At 38.8% G+C, this 27,362-nt stretch overlaps 1 long non-coding RNA gene across 3 annotated transcripts in view; it reads left to right on the top strand.

The window, feature by feature from the left end:
• Window positions 1–27,362, top strand: part of LOC103877073 — a 58,386-nt gene that overhangs the window by 16,876 nt on the left and 14,148 nt on the right. Inside the window, exons 1-3 of one of the 3 annotated variants that reach the window (XR_004178316.1) lie at window positions 9,997–10,493; window positions 18,256–18,317; window positions 20,306–20,503. This is a non-coding gene — a long non-coding RNA (uncharacterized LOC103877073). Of the gene's footprint in view, window positions 1–3,479; window positions 3,669–9,996; window positions 10,494–18,255; window positions 18,318–20,305; window positions 20,504–27,362 lie in introns of those variants that run through there. The other 2 variants (XR_002516753.2, XR_002516754.1) reach the window with 2 other exon arrangements.

Raw genomic sequence — 27,362 nt, forward strand, 5'->3', positions numbered from 1 at the left:
GGAAAGAGATGAGAGCAGAGGTGTCTGAGATGTTTCCCTATATAGAAGAGCCTTGAATTATGTTCCCTGAGTAGACCTCTGGGGAAACAGAAGGACTTGGAGGCTGGGGTTACAAGTTGAGTCTGACTCAAGAGGGACTGTTGGACAGCGAGAAGAGAGAAGATCACACTGAATCCAAACGTGCATTTATTCTTAAGCTCAAAGCATGGAACTAAGAGTTGCTGCAGGGGCATTAGGACCAAGTGAGAGGGAGGGGAAACATCTCAGGGCTAAATAATGAGATGATGACAGAAGGCCAGATGGGAAGGCTCCTGGGAGGACAGAAGAGACAGAGAACCAGAAATGGCTCCCTCCTCTTGCCTTGTACTTTGAAAACACCTGAAACCTACGTGCAGCCCTGGAAAAGGTAGTATGATGAACCCTAATGGGCTGAGATGATTTTCCTGCATAACCAGGGCCTGTGGGAAAATAAATCTGTCTTTATTTCTCAGAGTTCATGGATAATCTTCTCTACTTCAGAAACCTTGTGTGTGCATTCAAGATAATATTAATAAATATGGATATTAAAAACCTTACAGGGCCATTAATAAATATGGATATTAAAAACCTTACAGGGCCCAAAATAGCAAATAAGCTGACTTAGAGAAAAAGAAAAAGAACGTTTCCTGCTCGTCTGAGTTTTGGCCTGAACTTCTAAAAGTCAAAATCCTCTACCCCCACGCAGTCTGGATGCTGGGAATCAAAGCCATGCCTTACCGTGCACATTAATATAAGTTTGTGCTATTCCTCTGTATTCATTAGCATGACTTTACTATTCAGGAAAATGCTTTGACTATTCATTACAGGAATTTCCCAAAAGACCAAACAACTCTTTAGTGGAAAACATCAACAGAGAGTTTATAACCTAACAATTTTTAAATCCCTCTCCTCAAAATCACCACTTTATTATTTCTGCTACTTCTGGACTATTATAATTTTTACCCAATACTATCCCAGATCCAAAATTTCCCCTCAATACCTCTTAAAATACTTGCCTTAGATCAATCCAAGATCCAATTCTTACAGATTCTGACTTTATCTTCCCCCTTTCTCAGATACTGCCAAACCATTGCTAGGTGGTTTTCTCCCTTAACTGCAGTAGGCAATAAAGTCAGCTTTGTCTATCAGCATATTGTGTTGGTGGTATTTGGGGAGTCAGCCTTCAATGCTCAGTGACAGCAATCAAGGAATAGCATGTTTTCTGTAGGCATTTTAACTTTCCCTAGGCTGCCTTGTTTGCTGAGGCCTCTTAATTGCATACATCAATCTACACAAGGTGCCTAGTATCTACTAGGTGCCTAGTATCTACTGTATGCTAGGAATACAGTAGAATGCCTGCCTTTTGCTCACTGCTCTTTTGGTTTTTGCAAAAGGGGTCATCCTGTATCTGGAGGAAAGGAGACAATGACCAGGGAACAAGCACTTTGGTTCACAGGGTTCTTGATTCTGGCAGGATGCTTCTGGGATTTCTGGTACATTTGGATGGGTTGACTATTTTGGGGCAAATGAAAGTAAAAGGAAAATTCTCTCCATAAAAGTAGTGGAGAAAGAAGCCAGTTTTATTGTTGAATAAGATTTAAACCAGAATGCAATACACATCATAGGCAATTCAATAAGAGATTGCAAACAGAAAGGAATCTCATCTTCTCACACAGGCAAAGAGATAGATACAACCTATTACGTACATGTTTTCAAGAGAAACAATAGTCCTCAAGTAAGAGAACTTGACAACACCATTAGTCCCACATAGTTCATTCATCCTAAATCTCTCTGGTAAATGGGGTGACCATCCATGTTAGCTTACTGGCTTTATCTAGAGGAAAAACAAATATCTCATGTTTTTATGGCAATAGGTAGTTTTGAGGAACTTAAAAAAAAAAAAAAACCTAAAAATTGGCCGGGCGCGGTGGCTCATGCCTGTAATCCCAGCACTTTGGGAGGCCAAAGCAGGTGGACCACCTGAGGTCAGGAATTCCAGAGCAGCCTGGCCAACATGGTGAAACCCTGTCTCTACTAAAAAACCAAAAAACAAAAATCAGCCAGGTGTGGTGGCAGGCGCCTATAGTCCCAGCTACGTGGGAGGCTGAGGTACGAGAATCACTTGAACCCGGCAGGTGGAGGTTGCAGTGAGCTGAGATTATGCCACTGCATTCCAACCTGTGCAACAGAGCGAGACTCCATGTTAAAACAAAAAAAAAAACACCTAAAAATAGAACTACCATACTACTCTTGGGAATAGATCCAAAGAAATTGAAATCAGTATGTTGAAAGGATGTCTGCATTCTCATGTTCATTGCAGCATTATTAACAATAGCCAAGATATGGAATTAACCCAAGTGTCCATCAATAGATAAATGGATAAAGAAAATGTGGTACATATACACAAGGGAATACTATTCAACCTTAAAAGAGAACGAAATTCTGTCGTTTGGGACAACATAAATGAACCTAGAGGATATTATGCTAAGTGAAATAAGTCAGACACAGAAAAACAAGTACTACACGATCTCTCTTATATGTGGCATCTAAAAATATTGAACTCATAGAAGTAGAGAATAGAATGATGTTCCTGGTGGCTGGGGGTGGGAGTAGGGAGCAAGGAAATGAAGAATTGCTGATCAAAGGGTACACAAGTTTCAGCTAGACAGGAGGAATATGTCTTGTGATCTATTGCACAGCAGGGTGAATATAATCAATAATAATAATATACTATATATTTCAAAATAAGAGAAAAATTCAAACCTATCACCACAAAAAATGTTATGTGAGTAAGGTGATGGATATATTACTTAGCTTGATTTCATCATTGCACATTCTGTGTGTAGATAAAGACATACCATTATACTCCATACACATCATACAATTATGATTTATCAATCAAAAATAATACTAACAAAAAAAGAAAAAAGGTAGTTTTGCAACTCAGAGCAAGGCTTTCAGCGCCAGTGAAGTAAGGCTCCAACCCTCTCACAGAAAAAGAAGTGATATCTCCTTTGATGTTTGTATTTCAAAAAGATGGTTCCCAGCTTCTTGAGAAAAAATATTCCAGGGTCGTAAAGTTGACAAAAGGCCTATCTAGTTTTCAAAAGAATTTATATACATTTCAAAGAGAAAAGAGAGTACTTATTAAGTTTTCTAAAATAAGTGCTGTAAGAACAAGGAGGAGAAGGGAATTTCTTTATTTTAATCAGGAACAAATTAAGCCTCTTATTTTAAATTTCTACTTGTCCTTACATTATGCAATGATCTGCCTGAAGTCACCAGTTCTGGCATAATGGATATATTTCATCTCTGTGTGTGGGGAAAAAAAAATGTGTGCTTCAGTGGAAAGCCATGCACTTAAGAGCTATCTAATTATAACTTTCATTGTCTTTGCACATTTTTACAACTCTGTAAGTTGCAGATAATTGATAGTAATGTGTGATAATTCTTGTATACAGGTATACAACTTCTATCCAGTGGAACTTCAATTGACACCCTTCGTATACTGTGAAAGAGGCCAGTTTTGCTTCCACTTGCAATTCATTTCAATATTCCTAATCTATAGCTATGTCTTTTCTTTGGCTTCTCCTTTGAACCAGGTTTCATTTTACTGGTTGTCTTTCTGAGTAATAAATTAATTCAAAGTATTACATGTGTGTGTTTGATATTTGTGTAAGAGTCAGGATTTTATCTATTTAAAAAATTACCCTTTGACACCTGGCACAGTTCCAGTCTCATCAGCATTTCCAAATTCTGTTCTTTCTTCTAAGTTGGGCTGTATAACTTTGGAGAGACCCTACTCTTAATAGCAGATTAACATTTTAGGTGCTAGTTAGAAAAATATAGTAGAAGTGGACACTGATCAGGAGTGGAGCCTTATCTGATGCTTCTGGCAGCTCCACAGGTAACTACTGTAGAGGAGGAACAATGTCTTGTCCTTCTACCCTTCTTAGGTTCACTGGCTGGGGCCCCCATGACAAAAGACAGATTAACAGGAGAAAAGAATACAAATGGATTTACTATGTTTTTCATGGCACAAGAGTCTTCATAAGGAAATGCAGACCTGAGGAAATAATTAAACCTGAGTGTTTTAATGGTAGGTTTGATGAAGAGTCATGACAAATTTGATGGGGTTAAAAAAAAAAAAAGATTATGAGCTAAGGGTTATCAACTGGAGGAAACAGCAAAGCCTGTTTGCTTTGATTCTTCTTGACATCGTTTGTCTTGGAGATAAGGATCTTCCTTTCCACGGATATAAGGAAGGCACCATGAACATGAGAGCGTTATAACCTGCCTCAGGGAAGAAGGGCAGAGGAAGGTCAGAGAATCCCTCTGGAAACATGTTTCTCAGATTCTTTCAGCTTAAAAAAGCCAATATACCAAGGTCCCATATTTTGGGGTAGTGTGATCTGAGCCCCATCATTACTGTGTAACCTGGTTTGCTCAGACAGAAAAGTGGAATACGTTTCTTTTATCTGTTTTTATTAGTTCCCGGTGTCCTTTATGTGATGTGGTCAGCCTTTTATCTAATGCACTTTATTCTCATATTCAGGGGGAAGGTGATATTTGTTCATCTTCTTGCTCTATAATGTTATGGGTTGTTTGCTTTTTACTGTTCTCAAAATGGCATCAGGATTTATGGTACGATTCTTCTGGCTCAGTGAACCTCGTATCTCCTGTTATTGGCAGCGCTCCAATGCCTGCAGCTTCTAAGGGAGCCAAATAATAATAATAATGGCAATAATGATTTGCCCAGGCATTGCAAGATGCTGTTCATGACAGAGAGAGTATTTTTTTTTCCCTCTGACACCTTCAGAGGACAGTCATTTGATCTGAAGCACAAGATGTCATGAACTTGTAAGTATAATAATTAAGGATGCATTTCCTGTTTTACATAGACCCCTTCATTATTGGAGCTCTGATAGTACACCCACATTTGACTCCTCGCTGGTCAGGCACTAACTGCATTGCCTTAGCCTAAGTTAGTTAATGTCTCTAAATATCAGTTTGTCCTTTTGTTGAATGAGGGTAGGAATAGTACCCATCCCCAAAAGCTTTGCCTATCTTCTTTTGTCGGTAGCTCCCACCAGCTCCCTGGAGGAAACCTCTTAAGTCTCAACTCACTTTTTCAGGAAGTGTTTCCCTTCTCTTTTCCAGGTCACACTGTTCACAGTTTGTAATAATATTGAATAAGGTTGTTTATTCAATTTCTGCCTCGCCTTCTAGTGTATATAGTCCATGAGAGGGTATAGGTGGTGTGGGTTTTTACAACTCTATGCCTAATACTGGATGCAGTGCCAGGCAAGTAGTCAGTGCTCAATAACAAATTTGTTGAACAAATGAAATATTTAAAACATTACCCAAAACAGGGACGTGCTTAATAAATGTTAACATTTCTGCATTCAAAGGAAGAAATTTAGGATACTTAAAAAGCAGTAGATTGAAAATGGCCTCTTTTGGAGATTGAAATAAGCCAGGAACATCTTTTAGCATGACTTTATGTACATGATATGTATTCCTTAATTCCCACTATCTACTTAAAAATTATATTTCACTCCAGAAGTCTCTGAAATGCTTAGTAATGTTCTGTCCTGGATTTTCATATTATATTCTGTGTACTGAGCATCTTGTATGTTGATGGTATCTGGCTGATCATCAAATTAATTTTTATCAAAAACTGCAAAGGCAATTGAAATTTCTTGACAGATTTTTAAAGCTCTGTGCCAGGGTGCTACTAATTCTGTAAGTTGTACTTAGTAAAAACAAACAAAAATGATTGTTTTAAACAGTTCTGCATTTTCTTCTGCTGCATCACATCCAGATGATTATTGTGTGATGAATGATACAAGCCATCAGTAAATACAGAGACAACGGATGCCATGGGAAAGTCCTTGTTCATTGAGAGGACTGAGAGTTAGTCTACTAAAATCAAGGTTTCTAATTTTATTTTCCTCTATAAGGTATAGTGTAAGTATTCTGGGAGACAATTAAACAGGGCATTTTTTTTCCTTCTAAAATCGTATTTGGTTTGCTCAAAATGTGAGCTTAAAATTACAGCCATAGTTTTCCTTTTGGCTTCATACTGGGGGTTTCTGAAGTGAGTCACTGCTTCCAGCATTGATATGTACACACAGGTTACCATTAATGTTAGTCAGAGCTCTGAGTGTGTGACTGGCTTAGATCTTCAGGTGAAAGCTCAGCATTGCAACTCAGATGCTTGGCACATGGGTCTTCCATTGGTGAAACACACAGAAAGCCTCTAAATCTGCCAGTGTCTTCAGTGGCCTCCCTAAAAGGTGCTTTCTGTTATCTTTGCCCACACAACGTGAAACTTTCCCATTCATTATTGTGTCTGAGAGGCTCCGTGTTAGAACAGAAATAAGTTAATTTATAGGTCATTTATTCCAACTCCCTCATTTTGTCAAATGGACAGTGTGGCTTGGAGGGGTTAAACACCCTGCTTGCTGAGTAGTGGCAGTATTGAAAAGAGAGTCTAGATTGTCTGATTCCTGGGTAAGAGCTCCGGTACACAGAGCTGCCTTTGCAAATGAAGGCAAAGGGGTTGTTTTTCCATTTATTTTAAATATATCTTTTCTTCATGGTTAGAGTTTGGAACCTGCAAAGAGGAATGTCTGTGTTTTGCAACCTTCACAGTTGTTAATTGTACTTGGCAAGTCAGTTTGTTCCCAAAAAAACTTAACAAAGGTTCTTGCAAAATGACTGAGGTCCTTGTTGTCAAGAAGCTGAGTAAAAGACCAATTAAACATTGTTTTTAATCAGAGTCTGGTCATGTCCATACACTGATGACTTTGATCCTCTTCAAAAGCTCTAGTAAAAATGGTCAAAGAATTTCGTTAAGTACTCCTATCATTAATACTTTTTAAGTGAAGAAATCTAGTAGAATCAGCCAGAATTTCCACACAGGGCTTATAAAGCTTTACTTTTCAGTGAGCTGGGGATTTTTTTTTTTCCCCAAAACTATAATTATTTTACTTTCGTTAATACTGTAATTTCGTGTTGGGCTTCCTTTGCTGTTATTATACCTAATGCTGTGAATGAAATAGCATCTATGCCAGATGAAGAGCTGTCTGCCTTGGGTAAAACCCTGCTATCTCTTTCACATTCATACCATTTCCACTAACCCCTTCTCAAGCAAGCAGGCCTTTTAGTAAACCGCCTGTATCTATATCTTAGCCCTTTAAGGCAGGAACGAGTCTTTTGTGTTCTTACAAAACACCATGCACACAGCATGTAGAATTCTGGCTTATTTAACGCACACCAGAAATATATTGGAGCACTAAAGAACTCCTTATCTATGGGTTTCTGAAGTAGGCTGGAGGGTTGGTTTCTTCTCTCAAAAAATTCATCAGAGGCAACTAAGCTTGTAGATAATCCTCCAGGTAACTTGGGAGGCCTACACACGGAATTCTGTGAAGTGAGCATCTTCCATTGATCCCTTGAATTTTGGAATTACGTTCACCTTCTTTTTTCAGATCCTTTGATACTCAGATTTGTCTCATGTGGTATTTCAGTGTGAGAAAGGAGCCCTAACATTTTCACTTTTCAAAACCAAAATCTTAGATCAAATAAAGGCTGCATATCCCTTCACCAAAGACATTTTAAATTCTCATCTGTAGCAGTATTTTAAAAGTTTAGATGAAGGGAAGGCATTCTTCTGCCTAAGCCTGATAAATAAAAAATTAACATGTTTACTCTGAAACTCACGTTATTATTTTTTGTCTGTGTTTATATTAATGGTCATAAAAAGAGTTGAACATCTACGTCTTCATTGCTGCTTGTCAATATTAACATTCTAAACTCACTACCATGTAGAATTTCTCCCTAAATGTGAGCACAAGGGCAATATTTCTTTCAATCTTAATATGTCTCTTCTTACATCACTTTGGGGCCTCCCTTTCTAGCCCCCTGAAGCCCATACTGCTAGACCTGTCTTACTATTGCCAAAATTCAAAGTCTGGCAGCTATTCATGTGCTATGTTCCTCCCATCAGATGAGCAAGGTGTGCACATTAGGCCAAGCAAATGACCTACTGTGTCTTAGGGTTGCCAGGTTCAGTTTTTGCCATTTCCACAGTGATTATACTTGTTCAATTCACAGTGGCCTTTGTCTTAGGAAATAAAAGTTTCATTTCTGATCTCTCCACTTCATCTCTTACTCCTTGCCAATCTTCTCATGACTTCCAGATAAATATTTTTGAAAAATAAATTGGACCACACTATATGCTATTAAAAACATCTTGATACTTTAATAAAAATATCCAAACTCCTCAGTGTGGCCTACAATAGTCCACAAATCAGTTGTCTTCCTACAGCTCCAATATCACTAAATGCCTCCTTTCCCTTGTCTCCTACACTCCAGTCTCTTCTTTCTGACTTTTGAACATGGCAGACCCTTCCTATTTTGAGGCTGACTTTCCCATGTCCAGTTCCTTCTGGCTGGGTTCACCCTCTCACAGCTCTACACATGGTCTGACTTTTTGTTATCCTTCAGATCCCTTCTTCAGTGTCTTTTTCTCAGAGGAGGGCAGTGACAGAGATGGCCACATCTCCACCAACATTTATATTCTTATTCTATAAGGTATAGTTGTTTTGGAGAAGTGGCTATGCAGTCAGGGTCTATGTTTCCCAGTTCCTCTGGCATATAGTGAAGTTATGTGACCAGTTTTCGCCAACAGATGTGTGCACAGGTGTTGTGATCATTTGTGTGCTAAAGGGCTTAAAAAGTGGCCTTGACACTGGAGGCATCATGCTACCCAAATTCAAACTATACTACAAGGCTACAGTAACCAAAACAGCATGGTACTGGTACCAAAACAGACATATAGACCAATGGAGCAGAACAGAGACCTCAGAATTAACACTATACATCTATAACTATCTGATCTTCAACAAACCTGACAAAAACAAGCAATCAAGAAAGGATTCCCTATTTAATAAATAGTGCTGGGAGAAGTGGCTAGCTATATGCAGACAATTGAAACTAGACCCCTTCCTTTCACCTTATACAAAAATTAACTCAAGATGGATTAAAGAGTTAAATGTAAAATCCAAAACTATAAAAACCCTAGAAAAAAAATCTAGGCAATACCCTTCAGGACACAGGCACGGGCAAAGATTTCATGACAAAAATGCCAAAAGCAATTGCAACAAAAGCAAAAATTGACAAATGGAATATAATTACAAAGGAACTATTATTAGAGTAAACTGACAGCCTACAGAATGGGAGAATATATTTGCAATCTATCCATCTGATAAAGGTGTACTCTCCAGAGTCTACAAGGAACTTAAACAAATTTACAAGAAAAAAACATAACCTCATTGAAAGGCAGGCAGAGGACATGAATAGATACTTCTCAAAAGAAGACATTCATGTACCCAACAGACATATGAAAAAAAGCTCAGCATCACTGATCATTAGAGAAATGCAAATAAAAAACCACAGTTAGATGCCACCTCATGCCAATCAGACTGGCGATTATTAAAAAGTGAAAAAAAACATATTGGCGAGGTTGGGAGAAAAAGAAATACTTTTACACTGTTGGTGGGAGTGTAAATTAGTTTAACCACTGTGGAAGACAGTGTGGTGATTCCTCAAAGATCCAGAGGCAGAAGTACCATTTGACCCTGCAATCCCATTACTGGTTATATACCAAAAGGAACATAAATCATTCTGTTATAAAGATAGATGGGAATGTAAGTTCATTGCAGTACTATTTACAATAGCAAAGACATGGAATCAACCCCAATGCCTATCAGTGATAGACTGGATAGAGAAAATGTGGCACATATAAACCATGGAATACTATGCAGGATGGAAAGGAATAAGATTATGTCCTTTGCAGGGACATGGATGGAGTTGTAAGCTGTTATCCTCAGCAAACTAATGCAAGAACAGAAAACCAAACACCAATATTCTAACTTAATAAGTGGGAGCTGAATGATGAGAACACATGGACACATAGCGGGGAATAACACACACTGGGGCCTGTTGAGGGGAGGTGGGGAGAGAGAGAGAATCAGAAAGTATAGCTAATGGATACCGGGCTTAATACCTAGGTGACGGGTTGACCTGTGCAGCAAACCACCCTGGCACGTGTTTACCTGTGTAACAATCCATGTCCTGCACATGTACCCCAGAAATTAAAAATTGAAGACAAAAAAAGTGGCCTTGGCTTTTCTACTCTCTCTGCTTCTGTCCATCGACTGAAAACAATACTCTGATGTTCTAGGGTATGGCAGAGGAACAGGTGGAAGAAACCTGGGTCTCTGAATCACTATGTGGAAGGCTGCCTACTGAACAACTTATTGGACTATGTGTGAGGGAGAACCCAAAATCTGTTGTAGTAAGCCACTGACATTTAGGTGTTTATCTTTTGCAGGAAATACTAGGAATTACCTTATACTAGACCAGAGGCCTTCCCTAAACACTCAACTTGCTTAAACCCTAAGTAGGTAGGTATGGCCCATCAGTTTCTGAAGTAGGCTCCCTTATTTTCTATCATTACACCTTATATATTTTCTTTACAGTACATACCACGTTATATGTTTGTTTATGTGATTTTTTTGTTCTGTCTCCCCCACTAGGCTATATATTCTATGTGAGCAGGAAAAGTATATCCTGTGTCTAATACCATACCTGGCACATTAATAGGTATTCAGTAAATAGTAGAGTGAATTAAAAAATAAGAGAATAGAAGAAAAGGTTTTAAACTGGAAGTAAAACTAAAAATGGCACAAAGAGGATATCACTCATCTGGCTCAGGAGTGGAAGCTTGTAGATTTAAGTCAAAGTGGTAGAGGTGAAGATGTGCTACTCCTTAGTTTGTATACCATTACAAATTATATTAACAACCAGATGCCTGAATCTCCTAAGAATGTAATTGGTCATACAGGATGCAGAAAGAACTAAAAATAATCATTATACCTTTTGCTTATATAGTTCTTTACTATATACAAAAAAACATGAGCACTAGTTTCTTGAAAATGAACTAGTATTTGTTAACTGAGATGTGGCAACAGTAGATAAAAATACTCTCATAGTTTTAAGTATATCTTTTTAAAGATATATAAACACTGATATAATTTCTATATGGTAAACCCAGAAGTCTTACTTTGCTAGGGCTACCAGAATACCACAGACTGGGTGGATTAAACAACAGAAATTAATTTTCTCACAGTTCTGGAGGCTGCAAGTCCAAGATCAAAGTGCCAGCAGGTTTTGTTTGTTCTGAGGCCTCTCTCCTTGGCTTGCAGATGACTGCCTTAACTCTGTGTCCTCATAGGATCTTTTTCCTGTGAGAAAAAAGATAGGATTCCTTATAAGGATACCTTATAGGATATAAGGATCTTATACAGATACCAGTCCTATCATATTAGGTTCCATCTTTATGATCTTATTTAACCTTAATTACCTCTTTAAAGGCCCTATCTCCAAAATACAGTCACATTGGGGCTTAAGACTTCAACATTCAGGGAGGTAATTTAGGTTATAATACCAGAGGCACTTCCCAAATGAGACAAGTTAACTCCAAAGGTTTTAGTGTGAGAGCTATCTCCAGAAAATTTAGGCTGAGATTTACTTTGAACTTTTGAGCATCATCTTAAAAAAAAAGTCAGCACATCTTGGTAAGGCTTCCAAACTTTTTTTTTTTTTATTAGGGTCATGGGGACTGTATAAAAAAGGACCCATATGTGCTACCCAGTGCCTGGGAGATTTCTCTAGGCTCCACCTCCAAGAACCCTCTGGGTAATTTATTTTCCTTCTTTGGTGTCCTTGTTACTTTGTTGCTGGATCCCAACTCTCTGCTCAGCCCTGTTTTCAGTGATCCCTCAGAGACACTCTCTACTTACCTGAACATAGTCCTAAGTTTCATAACCTGCGACCTCAAGTCATTGAGGTGTTCTCATGTCAGCTCAGTCTTACAACCTCAGCTTTGGAAGAGAGATTGGATCTCACTTTGTTTTTCAGGGGGAGTAAAATGCAGCTATTTTGTACTTACTATAGGAGAAGCCAATTTGAATTAGATTAGTGAAAGACTATAATTAGAGATCATTCATAGAAAACACCATCTTATTAATTTGAGGCTTGCATAATGAACGGCAAATTCAGTGCACAGTCTATGCCATTTCTAGGCAGAGTACTGTCAACTCAAAATTTCGGGTTTGTACTGTTTAGTAACAGCACTGAAAGGCTACTTGTACCAAAACAGTAGTCACATAAATGTTTTCTGCTACTTAAAGGTGAAATTGAGTTTTAGTAAATTATGAAATACAATAATAACCTTGAGGGAATGAAGAAAATAATTTTACATTTTATCCCATAAACAGTATAGTTTGTCAATTTCATGCCCGTCTCACCTATCTGTTACTTATATGTTGCTGAATAAATGGAAGTCTTATCTGTGTCTTATGGAAAGGACATGCAGACATTGCTTCTAGCTATAGGAGACAAAATACTTGCTAATGTTTGAAATATTCATTGAAGTTTTGTAGGAGCAGATGGTTATAAATGTGTGATATTTGAACTTTAAAATTGCTTTGAAGAAACATACTTGTCTCAAGTGTCCAGAGAACAGAGATTTGTCTTAAGAAAATGGATAGAAATATGACAATTTGAAGTTCAAAAAGTTCTCGACAGATGAGGAATTAATCATAATGTAGTTGCTACTTAATGTATAAGTTAAACCACTGTGGCCATCTCTTTAGACAAGCTTCGTAAATTTCCGGAGATATTAAACTCCAAGATCCTAAATGCCCAAGGCAAGGAAAGTAAAATAACTAATATAGTTACATGGTCTCACAGGAAGCTAAGTAGATTATTACCATTCATAAGAAAATTTCCAAATTAATGACCTAGAGAGAATAATATTTGGGTTTAATGATTCTAACAAAAGACATGTCTCTCGTAATGAGTAAATAATGTCCATTTGATTTTTACCTTGTGGTGGGGCTGGGCTATAGTGAAGATTTGCAAAGTAGTTAACACCTTTTATAAAATTGGAAAAGCACTTTGTGAAGTAGCCTCATTTTACGTGCCTTCAATTTCAGAAACTTTATGAAACCAAATTTCAAAAGGTAGCTAGCTCTATTAGTTGTTCTCATGCTGCTAATAAAGACATACCTGAGACTGGGTAATTTGTAAAGGAAAGAGGTTTAATTGACTTGAAGTTCTGTGTGGCTGGGGAGGTCTCAGGAAACTTATAATCATGGTGGAAGGGGAAGCAAACACATCCTTCTTCACAAGGCAGCAGGAGAGAGAAGTGCTGAGCAAAAGGGGGGAAACACCTTATAAAACCATCAGATCTTGTGAGAATTCACTATCATGAGAATAGCAGCATGGGGGTAACTGCCCCCATGATTCAGTTACCTCCCACTGGATCCCTCTCACAACATGTGGAGATTATGGCAACTACAAGTCAAGATGAGATTTGGGTGGCGACACAGTCAAATGATATCAGTAGCCATGTTAGAATAAGTGTATCATTGTGATCTGTGAATCACAGAATTTTTGAGACAACTAAAAAGTGAAAAATTCATTTAACTAACTGTATATTTTTTGAACACAAGAACCACTGGTTTTAATATTCTCTCCACACCCCATCAATGAAATAAAACAAACGCATTTTTTTTTTTTTTTTGGTGCTGTTGATAATACTATTTGGACTGGGTTGTGTTTATTTCTTAGATATTATATGTGACATAAGTGAGTTGAAACAAAACTACAAACTGTATTTAATTTAATTTGATACAGTTTCTTTCCAAATAAAAGTTCATTTTTCTTCTTTACAATTGACACTGGTGATTTCTTGTCTTTGAATTCAATTACACTGTAAGAGCAGAACTTTTAGCAAATGAAGCCACAGAGATGACCCAGAAATTTCAATTAGTTCGTCAGTGTAGATACTGTTGTAACTGGCCTATTGAACAGTCTGAACTTGGCAATGTACAATAATGAAAAAAATTTTTTCCATCCATTGCTTTTAATCATGCTCTGTTGCATCTCCTTTTCTTTCTTTTTAACTAGCTCTTGGGCAAGAGTAGATATTAAAACTCAATCTCTAATCAACTCTAATCTCATCTTCTCCCTAATTCCTGTCACATGCCTTATCTATGGCTGGGTGGATTTGTAATGGGGAAGCTCCTTCACTTCTCCCAGCTGCTGTAGGCTGGGGCAATGCAGAGGTAACAGAGAAAGGGACAGAGACCTTTATACTTACTAACGCACCATTGTAATCCTTTCTTATACACTGCAACTTCCTCAGCCAGTAATGGGCAGTTAGTCCCTTCTCTGTGTGAATATGTAGGTGTTTTCTCTCTAGGGACTTAAGCATGGTTCTTTCAAGGTCCTTGCAGGAAGGCCTCCAAACTGCATAGTTGCCGCTGTAGATCTCTGGCTTCTCTTCTTCTACCTCATTTCCTTGTCCCTGCCTCTCAGCTGTCACCCTGCAGTCTCTTGTTTCTTGATTCTACTTGTCTAATACTAAGGCAGTTCGTGTCCAGCTACCTTACACATATACCCACCTGATCCAATGGAACTGACACAGCTTTCCTGTGACAAAAGGTGGGACTGTAAGCCTTCCTCTCGTCATTCCCATTTTGTCCTGCCACATCTCACCAACTCCCATCTCCTCTAGCTCAAATAGGCACAGGAGGGCTTATGAGCAAATCTGAATCAAAAGCTACTTTATTTTATTTTACTTTTTTGTGGGAGACCGGAGTTTTATTATTATTCAAATCAGTCTCTTGAGCATTCAGGAAGCAGAGTTTTTAAGGATAATTTGGTCGATGAGGGGAAGCCAGTGAGCCACGAGTGCTGATTGGTCAGAGATGAAATCATAGGGAATGGAGGCTGTTTTCTTGCGCTGAGTCAGTTCCTGGGTGGGGGCCACAAGATCAGATGAGCCAGTTTATTGATCTGGGTGGTGCCAGCTGATCCATCAAGTGCTGGGGCTGCACAATATCTCAAGCACTGATCTTAGGAGCAGTTTAGGGAGGGGGTCAGAAGCTTGCAGCCTCCAGCTGCAGGACTCCTCAACCACAATTTGTAATTTGGTGGCTAATGTTAGTCCTACAAAGGCAGTGTAGTCTCCAGGCAAGAAGGAGATCTGCTTTGGGAAAGGGCTGTTACTGTCCAAAAGCTATTTTATAATGACATGTCTGTCTGCCCTTCCTATTGGCTTCTGCATCTCTGTGAGTATCTCGGTGCCTTCCTTGGTAGATTGGGGCAGGTGGGAATCCTCCTCATTCCATTCTGTGGGATAAGAAAAAGCTGACACTCCCCTCTCTAGATTGACTGCTCTCAGCGCTGATGATTTTTTTGGGTCCTGTCCTAGTCGTTTGGTAATAGCCACAGGAAATGAGGGTGACAGGTAGAGGATAAACGGTCATGTGGCTGCCTCTTGGTCTGCCTGGGATGTGTCCAGTACCAGTGAGTAGTGGTATGTCTGGATATTTGCTTCTAGTTGTCTATCTACCCATGATTTGATAATGATAAATGGTTTTATTAGCTTGTACCATATGAATACCACTTTTTTTCTAAACCAAAAATGGTCAAATACGGGCAGTTTCATATACGAGGTGGATTTAGTCATCCTTCACCAATCCTGGTGTTTTGTTTGAGTTCAGAGTTGAAAATCCCCTCTGACAGTTTTGGGGTGAAGAAGAATTGGGAGTTTCAGCCAAGGCTCCTTATTACTGTTCTGGTTTAATAATTGGGCAAAGTTATTGAGCCTCCCCTAGTTATTGAAGGGAACTTCAACAGGAATGAAAAAGCAAACTTCAGCAATGAGAATTTTTCTTTTTTTTTTAAATTTAAAGTGGAACTTGTCAATTTGGGAATGTTTTTGGTACACATTTTAAAATATTTTATTTTCTTATTAAAAACAATAAAAACTCTAATTGTTATCCAGAAAATAACAATGTAAGAACCTGAGAAACCTGATGGGAGTTTAAAAACTTTGTCAATAATAGTAGTCCCAGCTACTCAGGAAGCTGAGGCAGGAGAGTCACTTGAACCCGGGAGGCAGAGGTTGCAGTGAGTTGAGATTGCGCTACTGCACTCTCCAGCCTGGATGACAGAGCAAGACTCCATCAAAAAAGAAAAGAAAAGTTTATCTCCCTCTATTGAGTGAATTCAGATAGAATGTTCTAGAATTACATTGTTTTCCCATTATTGTTACCAGGCAGCCACATCCATGGAAATGCCAATTTGTGGGACATAGTTATTTCCACCAGGTTGTTAGAGAAGTAAAACAGTCTCAGGAACAAAAGGCCCTTTTGTACCAATATGAAGGAAAGAACATAATTTTAATATTGGGTATTTATCAAAATTACATGCATGTAGGGTAGCATGAAAGTGATTACAAAGTCTGAACAGAATTTTATACGAACTCACGTAGGAAAGTGGAAGACAGAACAACTAACACTTCTCTTGAGAGACCAGAGGATGCACTTGTGATTGCCTTATGTATCCCTTGTGGGAGACCCCTGAGCCAGTTTTAAATGTTAGAAAGCCCACGTATTTGCGCTGTAAAATTATGAATAAAAGACTGAGCCTTTAAATCAGGCCTATTGTATGTTCAAGGAGACACCCTAAAGAGGAGAGGGTGGGTAGGCAGCAGCCTCCCTCTTTAGAGAAAGTGTCATGGTTGTACCTTTATGAGGTACTTTTAAGAGTGTTAATGGCTACAATTATAGTCACCAGTTTGTTGTTGTGTATCACAAAACTTCAACACATTCACGTCCTTTGACCCAGTAGTTCAAGTTCTAGAAATCAATTTGTAATAAATATTTACATTCGCCTTATTTGTGTACAAGGAAGTTCATGTCAGAATTAGATATGAGTAAGAATTTAGAAACAATCTGATGTCTGTCAATAAGTGTTGGTTAAATTAAACGTGGCGCATCTTCCCATGTCATCAAATATATTCATTGTAAATTTAATGACCTGGAAAGATGCTCAAAATATATTACCAGATGAAAAAAAATCACGACAAAACCTTTCATGTATATGATCCCAATCTTTATACCTAGACATGTACCAGAAAAATATCCAAAGGATTTTAATAGGGCTTATGTCTACAGGATGTATGAGGATAGCTTATATTCTACTTTATACTTTTGTCTATATTTTTCATTTATATTTATATAAATTTATATTAAGAAAAATGAATGCTATAAAAACAAAATGAATTGTAAGCTAGCATTTAATAGTAGCTGCTGTTCGAGTATCTTTAATCATTTTTAATGAAAATTTCTTTTGGACTTGCCATTTGTGCTGTAGAACAACATCTGTTTTAATATCTTCCTGGCTGTATTTCATTTGTACATATTTTCTCTAAGTACTTGGAGTCTACTTTTCTAAGTGTGTTTCTGTCATAATCCCTTTGATCTTGAAGAAGCAGCATCAGGCCAGGAGCTAGAAATTCAAATAATAACTCTAAACCTGTTAGGATTTGGCGAGAAGTCTGTAGTAACATTTCCTAATCTTTTGCTCATCTGTCATTGCACAGATAATGGGCAGAGGAACCAAAATTATATGACTATTCAGCCAGATTCAATACCTAAAAAGGAGTGGATACTGAAGGGCTTAAGTGGGTGGAGAAAGAGAAGGGAGGATCAGTCTTTCCAATATCCCTGCTCTCCAAGGAAAAGGATGCAAGGAAAGACTCTGTCTCTCTATAGAAGGAAATCCTGAGTTGTTGTATTTCTCTGTAAGGGAAGAAGTGAGTAGAGTTATCAAAACAAATAGGAAACACTTATGGAAGATACGCAGAGGAGTTAAGCTGCTTTAAGTTTTAAAAACCTGTCTTTCAAATTAAAAAATTATGCAGAATGCTTTAATTTATTTCTAACGTGTAATTGAAAATCTCTAATTATAAAGATCTTGCAAATGCTTTTTGACTGAGAAGTTACAAGAGTTTTTCAAAAGAATGCTTAAATTAATATGCAGGATTATTTGAAAAAAGTATTTAAATAGTCTGAATATTGGTAATTCACATATAGCAGATATAGTGATTCTCACGTAGAGAAATTATTCCATCATCTGGAGACTGTCTATTTCCCCAAGTATCCTTAAGTTAAATTTCATTGTATTATTAACATCTGAAGATCTACCACTAGATGGCACTTAAAATACACGAGACTCGGAGGAATGCTTCAAATGAGGGGCAAGGAAAGACACAGGACAGGAATATAACTTGAGTTCTCAGAACAGTGTTCTCTGCTTGCAGGAAAGGAAGAAAAGCAGGCCCAAGATTATTCTGAGACAACTGGAGGGTAAGATTCTGAAAATGAACCTATAAGTGTTAGAATGTTTCTCTTTAAACATAATTTTCCTTCACCTAAATTACTATTGATTGGCAGGTTTTTAGCATTAAGACAACAGGCTGTTGGACTAATGAGAGTTTGGTAAATAGTGAAGGGCTGTGTTCTTTCTGAAGAGGTTTGGAGTATGCACCAGGAATCAAAATGTGCGGCTTTAATCCCAGCTCGGTGTCTGCTCTGTTGTTTGGCACCAGGCTAACTGCTCTTTTTCACCTGTGGTTAATTTGATTTGTGCACCTCTTATACATCAGGGGAGCAAAATCCGGTATAAGGACACTGTGATGCACAAAATTGAGCAGCAGAGTGTAAGAACTGATTTCAGGAACATGGCAGCAGCTGGCCAGTCTCACTGGATGTGGCAATCGGATATGGATGAAGTGGCAGGTACACTTGGAGGAGTGGTAGGGGATCATTTTTAGCCAAGGCATTATGCAACACCATCAGGGAAAAAGCACAGGCAAGTAAACAACAGCCAGACCTGCAGTACTAGGCACCAGGCAGTATGTGCAGCCAGAACACACAGGGAAGAATGATGGCTGTATCAGTGTGAGGGATTTGGTTCAGGCTCTACAGCTAACCACCAGAGTGACCTTGGACTTGCTAAGATGTCTCTGGGCCTCTGTTTCCTCACTTAAAAATGGGAGAGTTTAGCTTATATGATTTCTGAAATCCCTTGTAAAGCTTTTAGATCCTATCAGGACACAATTATCAATTTTTTGATGTGGGCGTAGCAGAGATTTTATCATCCTCCCTATTTTCTAGAACAGGACATGGAGGCTGAGAAAGCTGGTAAATGTCCTGGCTTCAAGTCTAGACATTGTCTATTCTTGCTGCCCCGCAGTGTGACCTGGACTGTATCGGCTTCATTTGGACATCTGTAGGAAATGCAGCCTTTCAGGCCTCACCCTGGACCTTGTGATTCAGAATCTACATTTTTAATAAGACTGCCAGGTGATTCGTATGTACTTTAAAGTTGAGAAGCACCACGCTGTACCATACTGTCTGAGCAAGCCCCAGGCTGCTGGTCAGAGGAGAGCTAATCTTATAGCTAAGATGTGTTTCCTTTTCTTTCTCATATGAGGACATCATGTAACTGAGGGGTGGGATTTATCCATTCCTTCAACAAATATTAGTTAAGTATCCACTATGACTCAGTCACTGTTACCCTCTGGCATAACAGAAAGGAACAAGAATGTGATCTCTGTCCTTGGAGAGGGGTAAAGAAATTATGTGTAGGGGTCCTTCTTCCTCTTCCTCTCTTTCTGTCTTTTATGTCGGCTTAGAATTGTAGGGGGCAAGATGAGGTCTGCAGTCTTCAGTAGGCTTTGGTTGAGGATCTTTTTTTAACTTCAAAAAATCTAAGACAAGGTTTCTGACAGTAAACATGGTTGAAATTTTGGATCAGATAATTCTTTGTTGTGGGGAATTGTTTTGTGTTTCTCGTAGGACATCTAGCAGTATCTCTGGCTTCTATCCACAAGATGCCAGCAGCAACCCCTGAATTGTGACAACCAATAATGTCTACAGACATTGGAAATGTCCCTGGAGACTTTATCACCCCCAGTTGAGAACTAGTGAGAGGACCCAGGGTATAGTCCAGAGGAGAGACCATCAAGAGCCATTTAAGGCTGATTGCACATAAAGGTTTCAGAAAAAGGGGTAAACAGGAACTTAAGCCTTCTTTATCATTGTCAATCCCTTTCTCAGCAGTAAGGAAGTAGATGTAGGTTTCAGGGCAGAACATCTATTTAGAATTAAGTAGTAACATTGTATTTAAAGTTTGTTTAGAGTTATTTCTTACAGAAATGAGGTAGAAGAGGGGAAATCTCTCTTACAGTTTCTGTACTCAAAGCACTCTCTGAAATAAATTAGAATTGTTTCTCTGGACAGCCAAGATTTACTCACCCCTCCTGGTGTTTTTTGTTTGCTTTCCTTTTTAGGTGACAAGACTTAAGTAGAGAAATACTGGTTTCACATTTTGAGCCAACCAGATAATCTGTGGATACATTTTGTAGTCCATTGTAGATCCCCAAACAACCAGATGCCTTTTTTCTTCTTTGGAATCAGTAGGATTTAAATAATATGCCTGGAAGACTTCTGAACCACTAGCATCTTCAAGTTCCTGGCTAAATTTATAGGTGAGAGAGGACATACTTCTAAAGTGATTCTACTGCAAATAAACACCTCTGGAGTGAAAAGAGAGCATTTCTCTTGGACAAAAGCCAAAGCTGAACAGTCGTACAAACCCTCTGTGTTCCTGAGTCACGAGTGGAGGGAGATGTGACCTTTCCACAGTTTTGTGTAAATTTCAGAAGGCTAGTCTGTCTTGGCTCGATTGTAGCTTGACCTCTGTCCTGTAGGAGCAAGAACTGACTTCCTGAAATCCCTCTTCAAACTAAAAATCTGCTCTCTTGACTCATTTGTTTAACCCCTGCGACATATGTTAAAGCTGTGGACTTAAAATGCTGGAGAGGGGCTGGAGCAGCGGGGAAATCTCTGGGTCCCACACAGCCTTTCTCGCGACTGGCAATGTGAAGTGTATTATTGAAAAAGGCTGGCAGCTCAAGGCATTGTTTGGCTTCCTACCTTGGCAACAGCAAGCAGCAAACTGTAGGGAAGTTTTCCCCTAATCTGCTGGCAGCTTCTACACTGGTGAAATGCAATATGTAGTTTGCAGCACACTGATCCCTAAGAAGTGAATAATTTACTTTAAGTAATTTTGCCACTACCATGTTTTCAGACATCTTTGCCAACTGTGGGGAACATAGTCTGTTTTGACAATCACCAATAACCAATTTTCTCTGGGGGCAATTAGGGTAAGGGCCTTGGGATGCCCAGCTGAGGGTGTTAAATGCAAGTTCACCCTGTAGGCAAATTGCAGTATTTACTTCCTTGCTACTCAAAGTGGAGTGAGAACAATGAGAGCAGCTACATGGGGGCCTGTTAAAGGTGCAGAATCTTGGGCCTGCCCCAAACCTACTGAATCAGAATTTGCATCTCAACAAGGTCCCCAGGTAATTCATACACATGCTTAAATTTGAAAAGCAATGCTGTTTTAGATCAGCAGTTCTTAACCTTGCCTGAACTTTAGAATTACTTGGTGAATTTTGAGATATCCTGATGCCCAGGCTAAAATCTAGACTAGCGGTTTTCAACTGGGGATGATTTTGCTCCCTAGGGGACATTAGGCAACATCTGTGGACAATTTTGACTGTCACAACTGTAAGGGTGCTACTGACTTATAGTGGGTACAGACCAGGATATGGCCAAACATCTTAAAATACAGTGGACGGCCCTTCACAACAAAAAATTATCTGGACCAAAATAGCAGTAGTGGCAGCATAGAAATGTGTTTTCCAGACCAATTAGATGAGAATCTCTGGGGGTGGGAACCAGTAACCATGTTTTTTTTTTTTTTTTTTTTTTGTTTTTTTTTTGTTTTTTTTAATATGAGATGTAGTCTTACTCTTTTGCCCAGGCTGGAGTGTTGTAGCATGATCTCGGCTCACTGCAACTTCTACCTGCTGGGTTCAAGCGATTCTTCTGCCTCAGGCTCACAAGTAGCTGGGACTACAGTTACGTGCCACCACGCCCAGCTAATTTTTGTATTTTTAGTGGAGACCGGGTTTCACCGTATTGGCCAGGCTGGTCTCAAACTCCTGAACTCGTAATCCATCCGCCTCGGCCTCCCAAAGTGTTGGGATTACAGGCGTGAGCCACTGCACTGGGCCGTAAACAAGTATTTAAAAAAAAAACACTTCCCAAGTGATTCTAATGTGCAGTCAAGGTTGAGAACCATTGATAGATTTGTTGCTAGAGAGCCATCAGGACAAGGAGTTTGGATTTTATAGGTCCCGAAAGAGAACTTGGTTCCAGAATATGGGGTAAGTTGAACTATGGTGGGTGCCCAGTGCTTCAGATGTGGAAGGAGGAGGACTATGGGACAGGGATGCAGATGAGACTAGTCAGGAATCACCAAATTGGCCCTTAAATAAGCAGGTTCAGAGACCTACTGTAAATCCAGCAGGGAACTAAAGGGTGTAAATCAATACCTGGGGTAAAAGTCTAGTCATAGGCACTTTCTCAGTGACTCATTTCTGTGCAACAAACTACTCCAAAACTTAGTGGTTTAAACAATTTCTTACCATTTATTACAGTTCTTCCTGTTGCTTGACTAGGTTCAGCTGGATAGTTCTCACTTAGGGCCTCTCATGTGGATGCCATCAGGTGTTGTCTGAGGCTGCAGTGCCCTGAAGGCTTGTCTGTGCTGGACATCTGTGATGGCTCACTCACATGGCTGGTGGTTGATGTTGGCTGTTGGCTGAGGACTTAGCTCAGTGCTTAGTGGGGCTATTGACTGAAACACTGCCCATGGCTACTCCGTGTGCTTTGGGATTCTGTCAGTATGACAGCTGGGTTCCCAGAGGGAGCATCCCAAGAGACCAGAACAGATGCTCCTAGGCCTCTTATGATCGAGCCTCAGAAGTCCCTCTGTGTAACCACTATTACACAGAGGTGTAACCACATTCTATTGCTTTAAGCAGTTCCAAGGTCCAACCAGATTCAAGGGGTTGTGAAATAGACTTCATCTCTTTTTTTTTTTTTTTTTTAGAGGGAGTCTTGCTCTGTTGCCCAGACTGGATTGCAGGGGCCGATCTCAGCTGGCTGCAAGCTCCGCCTCCTGGGTCCCGCCATTCTTCTGCCTCAGCCTCCCGAGTAGCTGGGACTATAGGCGCCCGCCACCACACCTGGCTAATTTTTTGTATTTTTAGTGGAGACGGGGTTTCACTGTGTTAGTCAGGATGGTCTCGATCTCCTGAGCTCGTGATCTGCCCGCCTTGGCCTCCCAAAGTGCTGGGATTACAGGCATGAGCCGTATCCGGCCCTGAAATAGACTTCATTTCTTAATGGAGGAGGGGCAGAAGAACATGTGGGATGGGAGATGTTGCTGAAGCCCTCTTTGGAAAATACCATCTGCCATAAGGGCCAGGCAATGAAAGGATAGGTTAGGGGAAGGCTGCTACTCCAAGAAATCTATAATGATTGGGAGTTTCCTGCTAGAATGCAGATTTAAGGCATGTCCACCCATGCTGGAGAGGGCTCTGGTACTGGAGAAACCTACTTTGCAGATGAAACATTTTCCTGACACGCAATTGGAGGGAGTGGGGAAAACAGTGGCACGAAAATACAAATAAGCAAACCAGATGCTAAGCTCATGAAGATTCAGAATAGATGGTCATTTATACTTTTCCTTGAGTTTAAATCATGCACAATGAGACTTATGTAAGAATAAGTCTCCATCTAGATCATCAGCCCTCATGACATCTCCATGTGGTTCTAGTGAGTTGTGCGTATTGCATAAATACTATTATCTTTAAAATGTGGCTGTCTACTAGAATTATCTGAGAGCTCAAGAAAAATATTCCTGGGTCACACCCAGCATTCACTGAATCAGCATCTCCAGATTTGGGGTCCAGTTGTGTATTTTCCAAAATGTGCCAGGGTCACTCCATGTGATCAAAAAACGGGAGGCAAAATTTTAGTGCTGATAATGGAGATGAAGAGGAAATAAAAGGTCTCAGAAAGTAATGAAGCTTTAACATAATCCAAAAGTTTTGCATAAACAGTAAAGGAAGTTAGATGCCACATGAAAATTTAGAATTAGCGAAGTTCTTGGATTGGATTCTTGTGAATGAAAGTCATTGGTCTATGCTTAGGTCTAAATGTGCTAAAGACTCTTTGTATTGTCTTAGGAATTTCACTTCCTGAAAACTGAAACTTTCATGTAGTTAAGTTCATGTACTGTTGGATCTTAGTGATTTAAGCTCCAACAGTATGATTCTGAGGTAATTCTAAAAGGGTTGGAATAAAATTTATACTGATATATTTGTGAAACAAAGGACCTCTAAGAAAATATAGGGTGTCATCATGTTCTCTCTTTTCATGGTGACAGTAGGGGTAATGGTCAGGGGGTCTGTTTGCTTAAAAAAAAACTTAAAAAAATTTTAAAATTGTTTTTAAAGGTGAGAAGTGGTGTTTATTACAAATGACTCGTTTACTGATTAAGCTAGCTATTCAGAAAGACATGGTTGGTAGTTAGTTCTAATTTGTCTATAATGTATTTGAAATAATGTAATAGTTAAAACCATGTTGTATTTAGGTTTACTGATAATTCAGATTCATTCTCCTAAATGAAATTCTTAAAAAATTAGAATTGTTTACCACAGTCATCTCTGAGATAGTTTACATTTCTAATAGATAGTGAAAAAGCTTATAAACTTAATGTGAATGCAAATGTTTTGTTTAAATTTTCAGAAAAGAGTAAAAAATGCTCATTTGACTTAAAGTCCTTTACACATCTTGGTGTATTTTTTTTCTTTTTATTTTTTACTGGTTTTCATGAGATTTTGTGAATGTATCAGACATTTATTTCTATCAAAACAACTGAATTCTTTCATTCTTGCTCTCTCCTATTAATAATAAAAGCTTCAGAATGTTTATTCAATAAATATGTTCATAATAAATAATATTGCTTTTTGGCTAGAACTAATGGATAACTCTTTCACAATAATTCATGGATGCTGTACTTAGTTTATAAAAAACATCTCACTAGTCCCTTAAAAGCGTTTTGCTTTTCCTGTGGAACAATAATAGTTGTGAGAATGAATAATTTCTGTGTGCTTCAGGGCTTTTCTTGGGAATAATTTTTCTACACGGTCTTCACTATTATACTATCTTCAAAGAGGTGTCACTCAAGGAAGCCTGACCTATAAAATAATAGTACACCTTTGATAGAAAAGATACCACAAAAGGCTCAGCATGTGCACCAAGGGATATGGGTGAAAGAGGAAAGCAAATTGCAAACAGAGCAATTGACAAGATTTAAGGGTTGAGATCTAGTTCTAACTCTCACACCAATTATTGGTAGGGCCTGGGACAAGAATTTGACTTCATAGACCATCCCCAATATCTCTCAAACTTAGAGGTGGGTAGGGGTGATATAGCTCTGATTTGTCTTCATTTAGGTGAGACACTATTCACAGAGCCTAGAAGGTGAATGAGGGCTGTGGAATGCAAGCATCACATCTCTTATTGCCTCTGCTGTGACTTTTGGCAATCCTTTCCTTGAGTTGGTGGTAATAACTCTCCCTTTGAAATAAAAAGGAGTCCTCAGTTCATGTAGTTCTGCCAATAAAGAGCTGTCAAATTACAGCCCTGAGCCAGACGGTCCCCCAGTAGAAACAGACACAGAACATCCCATGAGCCTAGAGAGACCTAATTAATAATAAAATAAGCCTTTACTCCATGCAAGATTTCTTAGACTTGAGGCCGCATATGTGGAAGTCAGCGGTCCCATGAGAGAAGTAGACAACAACTAGACATAAACTAAAAGAACAAATGACTCTGCGTCCAAACTAATCATTTCATTTCTGCTCTATGATGTAGGTGCATCATCCACTCTTAGCTATCCATAGATGTATTCTAATATAATAATATATGTATTCTATGTATTAGTATTTTTTCTAATAACACACAAGTTGTTTTCTTAAGGTATTCTTGATTGTTTAAGTCAGAACAGACAGTATCCCCATTTCATTTTCCTTATTCATCCCATTGCATGTGAAGTTCTAACAATGTCTTTCATTCTACATTTGCATTCTTGGAGAGGTAAGAGCAGTAAAAGTATCCTTATGAAGCATTAATCATAAAGGAAAGCTAATAAGACACGATTGCTAAGTGATAATATCTGGCATTTAGTGAGTATGCAGTAAATTAATTTTGTTAATAATTTATTAAATAATGAAGTAGAACTATGGGGGCTGTTGGAGAAAAGGAGATTAGTCATACTTAGAGATTTTGTAAATTTTAAAAAAAAATTTTCCCTTTTAAACAAAGAATCTTGCTTGATTGCTCTATGTTCTCAACCTGTCACTAAATCATGCCACTTTTGCATAAAGATTCAGGGAAAAAGGTTGGAAAGCTATTATGTGCTAAACACTTTTATCTGTATTGTTCAACTCGTTCTTCCCAATAGCCCTTCAAAGTTAATGTTGCCATATTGATACCCATTCCCATTTTACCGATGAGAAAAGTGAAACCCAATGAGACTAATTTGCTCATGGTCATGTAAAAATTAGTAACAGAACTAGGATTTGAACGTAGACCTAACTATAAGACTTTGACCTTTTCTGCAACACGCAGCACCTCTTTTTTACTTTTATCTCCCACAGATTGCATGCCTAGTGATTCCCAGATCTGTGGACGAGTATGTCAACACCTCTGCCAAAATCTTTTACTTGTGCAGTCATATTTATTAGTCTCCATCTAAAAATATATCTAATCTAACCTTATCACTGCTAAAAAGATCCAGTGATTTAATTTGTCAATGAACCTTGTTAAGTTATAGCCTCAGGCATATACATGTAGACTTAAAAGATGTCTCAAATTTTATATTCCATTTGGGGGTCATCATTGGAAAAATTGTAAAGTATATAGTTCATAGTCATTCACCCATTGATTTTAACAAATGTGTATTGCACTTCTAAGGTGGCAGGCATGGGTCTAGGTGCTAGGAATACAACAATGACAAATAGACAAAAGTTCTTCTCACATGGAGCTTACATTTCAGTGGCAGGTGATTGTGAGGGCAATGAATAAACGAATGAGTAAACGTATAATATGTCAGATAATAAGCACTGTGAACAAAAATGAAGCTGGGAAAGGACTTGGAATAATGGACTGGAGGGATGGTGTGGTGCTATTTTATATTGGATTATAAGACAAGGCTTCTCTGATGAGGTGACAATTGAAAGAGTTAAAAGAAGAGAGTCTGTGGCTCTCTGAGCATTCTGAGAAGAGGGAACAGTTAAGTGCAAAAACTTTGAAGTGGGAGTATCCATGGTGTGTTTAAGTTACTGCAGGGAGGCCAGAGTGGTCAGAATAGAGGGAGAAAGGGGTAGGGGGTGGACAGGTAGGAGATGAGGACGGAGGTAATAG

This window comes from Papio anubis, chromosome 14 (assembly GCF_008728515.1).
Source record: "Papio anubis isolate 15944 chromosome 14, Panubis1.0, whole genome shotgun sequence".
NCBI classification, from domain to species: domain Eukaryota; kingdom Metazoa; phylum Chordata; class Mammalia; order Primates; family Cercopithecidae; genus Papio; species Papio anubis.